Source organism: Lactuca virosa, chromosome 7 (genome assembly GCF_052849685.1).
Source record: "Lactuca virosa cultivar CGN04683 chromosome 7, Lactuca_virosa_CGN04683_v6, whole genome shotgun sequence".
NCBI lineage: Eukaryota > Viridiplantae > Streptophyta > Magnoliopsida > Asterales > Asteraceae > Lactuca > Lactuca virosa.
Window position 1 is genome coordinate 235,411,906 of NC_136432.1, and position 7,064 is coordinate 235,418,969.

Sequence of the window (7,064 nt, forward strand, 5' to 3'; positions counted from 1 at the left end):
AACTAATTTACATTTCCTAAACTAGACACTAAGTGTAATTAATTTACATCAAATGTGTTAACATACTATATAAATATAAGGTCTAAACATAAATATTTTATTTAAAAGTGATATTTTTTTATTACATAATATGTAATAATAAAATCTAATAATTATCTCCCCATAAGAAAACTATTTGGTATTCGTCAAAAAAGTTATTTATCGCCGCTGCTTTGCGCAGACACACATCTAGTGTGTGTGTTTGTGAGTATATATATATATATATATATATATATATATATATATATATATATATATGATCCGGTTCCGATGAGGACTCTTTTTAAAGTAAGGACACCTTCAAAATTGAAAAAAAATCTAAAAAAAAAATACAAACCATTAAATCGAGCATAGTACTATATCCGGGAGAAAAAAAATGGAAATTTTTTTTGCATCATTATAATTAAATCATGGATCATAAAAATGATCCATGCTTCAATTTTAATGATCCAAAAAAATTTTTCCAATTTTTTTTTCTCCGATATAGTACTATGCTCGATTTTATGATTTGTATTTTTTTAGATTTTTTTCAATTTTTTTAAGGTGTCTTCACGAGTCCTCACTTTAAAAAGAGTTATCACCCGATCCTGTTTATATATATATATATATATATATATATATATATATATATATATATATATATATATATATATATATATATATATATATTATAACAAAGACATATTTTCAATCACCACATGAATTTAAACTCTCATTTTTTCATTTTCACAGTGACTTTTGAATGTCTTTGAATAACGATTATTAGTTGCTTTAAGGTCAAACATATTATATATACTCTTGCATGTGATATTGGATTTTATGTTTCTCTCTTTAGTTTTTGGTTTTGAAACATTTCACTTTGACCTAAGCTATGCATCTTCTCTCTTTATTTATGCATCTTCTCTCTTTTAGGTTGTCACCAACTTGACACATCCCAGCTTTAACAATATTGCACCACATTTATCCAATTAATCATATAAGAAGATTGATTAGATTGTGTTTGTTCTTATGTGTTGTATGTTTGTGTTTACTACTTTTTTTATAATCTTTTTTGTGTTTTGCTTTGTGTGTTTAAATCTATACTAGTTTGTAATTAATATTACATATAATAGTTGAAATAGTTGTTTATTTTTTGCCGATCATTTTCTTGTAATGTTTTAAGAAGAGTTAATATTAACATATTTGAATTTGGGTGATGAAGATTGTGTGTTGAAAAGTCCATCAATGAAGCACATTTTTGAAGATGAAAAGACTAAGAGCAAAATTGTCAATTTTTTATGTTTCCCTTCCAATCCGCCCAATTTCAGGTGGACCATTTAAGACAAAATCCCTCTTTTTTCTTTTCATTTCTTTCATTAAAAAAACTCAAGAACAAAGTTTCTTATTGGTTTTCCTCGTAATCCTTCCATTTTCTTTTAAGACAAAAGCCCTCTTACTCATGATTCTAATATTCTCAGCTAACGAGATATGTTCGGCGTGTCGCAAGACATGTTTGGACTCTTTTAGAGAGCATGCAGTTCACTGTAAAGAACTCCCGAGGTTGAAATACAGACACGATATGGCTAGAGATGTTTTGTTTGACATATTTAAGCGTGTCGGGGTTTCCGCCAAGAAAGAGGCACCTGTGAATTTCTTGACTGACCCGACAGAAGGAAAGTCAACCCTTAGACCGGCTGACGTTTTGATTTTTGGATGAGTTGGAGGGAAACACACATGTGTGGACCTTACAGGGGTATCCCCCCTCGTAGGCTTGAGGGTTGGGGTTTCACAGCGGGACGAACTGCTTTAAAAGCCACTACATGCAAAGTCACCAAACATGAGAAATCGTGCATCGAAAATCAAAACGATTTCATACCAATTGCATTTGATACGTTTGGTTTCCTCGCGTCGGATGAGGCGGAACTTTTTAGTAGAGTACAACGGATCATGCATAACAATGTTATATCTCCTAGATCTATGGATGTAGTCTTCAAAAAAAATTAGCTTTAGCATACAAAAGTCTTAGCGGCACATCTTGTTGTCCGTTTGCCATCTCACTCGTACGATGATAATCAAATTAATAAAAATCTTTAATTAAAACAAGGTGAAAGAGCTTTTATCTTAAGGGTTTTTGCATTTTCGGTGCATGATATATAGTAAAAGGATTAAAAATGTTGTTACTTAATACTTCATGGGGTTTGTATGTAATTTGTTTTTATAAATAACAAACATAATCCATAATTTTGGTTTTAGCTAGTTTTCTAGGGTTCCATACATCCCCTGTTTCCGTCAATTTTGGAGCCCTTTCAAATCCTTCTCTTTGTAATTCCGTGATCACATCAAGCGGTATTAATTTTTTCCTCCTTCCATTTACATTTGATTATTTTTTATTACACGTATCTTTCTGATTTCTGTTGTAGATCTGATAAAAATTTTGCTTGGAATGAATTAGAAATGTAGATTGTTTCTGATCGGAGTCTTTGAAAATTCTTCCATTTTGATCGTTAACTCGTGTAAAATTTGGGAATTGTTCTGTGAATGTGCTTGAATTCCATGTGCATCACGAGTGATCGTGTGAAGAACTCATTTTTTCATGAACTTTTTTATAATTCGTGATTAGGGTTCTGCATGGCAACTATGTCACCCAAGTCACTTCGATCAATTTTTGGGTTTGGAAGCGAATACAATCAAGTTTATTCCATGGAAAGTTTCAGCGAGTTTGATGTTCATCTCGACAATGAACTCCAATCGTTTCAACATCAAGTCTTCAGCCAATTCAAAGCTCTTTCAGAATCACAAGATGACGAATTTCTCTCCCTCCATTGGCTATCCAACCTGTTAGAAGCTTTCATTGCTTGTCATCAAGAGTTTAAAACCATTCTAACAAAGCACAAGGTAGATTTCACAAAACCTCCTTTAGATAAATCCCTTAAGGAGTTCTTGAATAGGAGTATCAAGTCTCTTGATATATGTAACGCTATTTGTTATGGGGTTGAGAAGATGAAGTATTGGCATAAGTACTTAGAGATTGTTTCAAGTGCCTTAAATTCTGAACACAAAAATCTTATAAGTCAAGGGCAGTTTAGAAGATCAAGGAAAGCATTGATAGATTTATACAATATCATGTATGATGATAGTAAAGATTCTAGATGGTTTTCTTCAAGCAAACTCAAATCTTTAAAATCAAAAGACCTCAATCGTGATAAATGGCTCTCGAAATCTCTTTCTTGGAGTGTTCCTAGTTCATGGTCAACAAGTAAGCAACTCCAGTCAATGGCAAAAGCACATGAAATCACCAACACATGTGGCCTTGCAAATGTTGTTTTCACCATGAGTTTTGTTAACTTGTTTGTTTTGTGGGCATTAATGGCTGCGATTTCTTCTCAAGATAAATGTCTCCACACTAATATATCCATACCTAGACATTTCTTATGGAGTACACCATTTTCGTTGATTTATGTTAGAATCATGGATGAATTCAAGAAACGTGATAGCAAGAACAATGTTGGATTGCTAAAGGAGAATTACCAGATGGAAAAATCCATTCGTTTTGTTGCAAACTTGGTTGACTATGCTCATGAGTTTTCTTTGACTAAAGAACAAAGGGCAAAAGTGGAATTGGGAGTTAATGAAGTCGAATTGGTTAATGATGTGTATGAGAATTGGTTACATCCATTGGAGTGCCAAGTGAGATTAGTGTTTCGTGAAATCATGTCCATTCGCTTAGAGGGTCTTGAGATCTTTACCAGGTCATGATCTTTAAGATCTACTATTGTATGGATCTCTTGAAGGTAATTAATTGTGTATATAGTTAATTAGCTAGCTTTTTATATGAATAACATATGCTATCTTTTTGAGAGGCCATTGATTCTTAGATGCTCCTAATTTAGTTCATATATGACATGTCTTTTCTTTCATTCTTCTTTTGTTGATTCAAGTTTTATGTTAAATTTTCCATTCTTTGTGATATTCTGAATAAGGGTGATTGCGTAACACTAATGTTAGTGGGACCTAAAATGGTGGAACTAGTGGAAAAAGACCCACCATCCATCTATCGTCGTTATAAAAGACATAAAAGTCGTGATCTTTATTGTTGTAAATAACCCTAGAAAGTTTGTTTCTAGTTTCCACATACTAAGGTTACAAGAAATACGGGCAATAGCAGCGACGTCATTAGCGGCGACGCACACTATTAGCGGCGACACGTAATTTGCGCGTTATGTGTCGCCGCTAATAGTGTGCGTCGCCGTTAATAGTAGAAAACCACGATCCGTGTCAAAAAGAACTGGTTAACCGTGTTCGTTGATCTGGACCAAATCGAACGGCCGAAAACGATGTTCACTCAACGTATTCGCGGCGACATCAATGGCGGCGACGGCATCGCCGCTAATGCTCCAAAAAAAAAGGCGCTATTTTTTCCCTCGTAAGGGTGTCGCTGCTAAAACCCTAATGTCGCCGCTAATACCTCTTCGTCGCAGCTAATGGTCATCGCAGATATACCCCTCTTCCTCCACTGCTTTCTGTAATCTGTTTCTTTCACTTGCTGTCGACGACTCATATCTAAGAAAAATCACCGACGACATTAGGGTCTATCACCGGCGACGACAAGAGCGCCATCACCGGCGACGGAAGCCTTATCACCGGCGACAGGTAATTTCCGATTTTTTATCCTGATTTCTTTTCTGTCCATCGACTATATAAGTCATAAGGTCTGAATGAACTAGACAAGTTTTGTAGTGATATTTTTGATCATTAGGATGACAATGACATTTAGGTCTGGCACACAGTCAAGAGAACACTATCAATTCCTTGTTCTACTTTTTTAGGTTTGACAAAATGATGATATATGGTCCATTGGCATGGTCTAGACTGCTCTAGCGTGTCAGCCTGGCCTGGCACGCTCCTGCCAGCCCTGTCTGGCGTTCCCTTGCGAGCCTTGCTGGGGACTCCCTTGCCAGCCCTGCTGGGGACTCTCCTGCCAGCTCGGCCAGGCGCTCCCTCGCCTGACACTCCCTTGCCATCCTCTCCTAGTGCGCGCCCGCCAGCCCTGCCTGGGGCGCGCCCGCCAGCCCCGCCCGGCGCCTCCGGGCGGCCTCGCCCAGCTCCTTGCTAGCTGGGCCTGAATTGGGCTGGCCCAAGGCCTGACCTAATTGTCCCCTATATAATGAATAATATATCCTCCATGGAGAGGGATCTTTCCCCGGGGATCTTCCCCCATGGCTCAGCCGCCACCATACTCCGGCCGGGTGGCTCAGCCGCCACCCGCCGCCGTCAGCCACCGTACACCACCACCAGCACCAAGATGGTTCTCTCCAGCTATGGAGGACCATCTCAGATCTTCTAGTTGATCTAACTTGACCGTTGGAGTCCGCTCCCGGGGCACAGTCCCTGGGTCGGCTCTAACGACTTTGCACTGTGATGTCCAGATCTCCGCCGCAGCAGAAGACCAGAAGGCTCGCCGGAGGCCGATGTCGCATCATTTGGCGCCATCCGTGGGACTTGAACCCACGACCACGTGGTTAAAAAAAAAAGGTAATCGGGCAATACAAAACAAGAATTCAAAGTCAAAAGCATCCTTAGTAGGACCCGCATGGCCCACCATCTGTGCAGGAAAACAGTCATCGTTTTCCCTCTTGAATCATCTCCGGTCGCCGGCATTAGCCTCCAGACCACCAATCGACCCCAACAACAAGAAACGTAATGTCGACTGATAACAGCCCGCCGGACCACGTTGCCCCGTTTCCCGTTAACCATCACCGACATCAATTTCTGGAAAAAACTGACTCGAGGTCGAAACCTAGGCACCACCATCCAGTTCATACGCCCAAGGGGCGTTCCCGGCAGCGGCTACCTGTTTCTGTGTTCCCTACTACCGCCACCGGTAAATGAAGTCAAAGCATCACCAAGCAACAACGATATTTGGACTGCCTGTCGATTGCTGCCATCTCCGTCGGTACCCTCTCCAATTGCCAACCACCGGTCACCTTCAACGAGTGACGCAAGACAACGGCGCCATCGGACCACCACCGAGATCAAGGGCTCCTGCTTTCGCGATTCGCTGCCGCCAGACGACCACCTCCAAAGGGACAAAGTCGCCGACGAATGAAGATGAAGCACCAACGGTCACTGTCCGCTTCCTCTTCACCACGAAGCGCCCCAATCTCCGCCATCATCGTAGTATCAAACCACGGTCACCGGAGGAATTCGCAGCTTCGATCCCTGTCACAGTTGACAGACTCGAGCGCCTCCAACCACCAAAAAAGCAGCACCGCCAACAAAGCTAAATCCCCAATCGCTACTCTGTGCATCGTCGCCGGTCAGTTATGGACTCACAACTTGATCTCTTCTCCAACCGGAACTCTACGAGGGCCATCACCCATTTCAGCCGCCGAACTCCTTTCAGAAACGAAGTGTCAAGACCATTCAAAACTCAATTGGGGAAAGGCGAGGGGCTGTCTTTAATTCCACATACGCACAAAAAAAAGGGTTTTGGCTGAAATTAAGTAAATGGGCTCACAATTTACAATGGGTTCCTATCATGGGCTTATAAGTTACAAATGGGTTGAGTAATTCATTGGCCTTTCATTGGGCTGTCTCAATAAGCAACAAATGGCCCACTTTTACAAGACAAATTTGACAGTCAGCTGCTTAGCGCCCGTGTACCGTCAAACAAACTCTATTTTTAGAAGATTCGATCATACGGTCCGATCCACTTGAGATTTTCAAAAAAAAAGGGGGGGTTTATCACTTGGGCTATTTATTTGCTAAAATGAGTTCCCAACCTACAGATGGGATGCAATAAATTAGCTTGGGCTTCTCGTAAGTTTCTTATAGGCTACCAATTCCTTCCTCTGGCCGTTATTTTGCTGAAGCAAATGCAACGAAAATATTTTTGGCCTCATTTACATGAAGTTCTCATTCTATTGCTCTACTTCAACAATAAAAAATAAAAAGAGATATTTTTTTGCAAGACAATTTCATCAATGAGCCGCATAAAGCCCATGCGCTGCAATTCCGTCTAACAAAATTTAATCGTAGGAGATGCA

General features: G+C 39.8%; 1 pseudogene across 1 annotated transcript; it reads left to right on the plus strand.

Moving 5' to 3' along the window:
• Nucleotides 1-2,286: 2,286 nt before the first annotated feature.
• Nucleotides 2,287-3,875, plus strand: LOC145125764 (protein ROH1D pseudogene; annotated as a pseudogene). Its single transcript, XR_013716147.1, has 2 exons — nucleotides 2,287-2,364; nucleotides 2,639-3,875. The product of XR_013716147.1 is annotated as a protein ROH1D pseudogene (transcript).
• The last annotated feature ends 3,189 nt before the right edge of the window (nucleotides 3,876-7,064 follow it).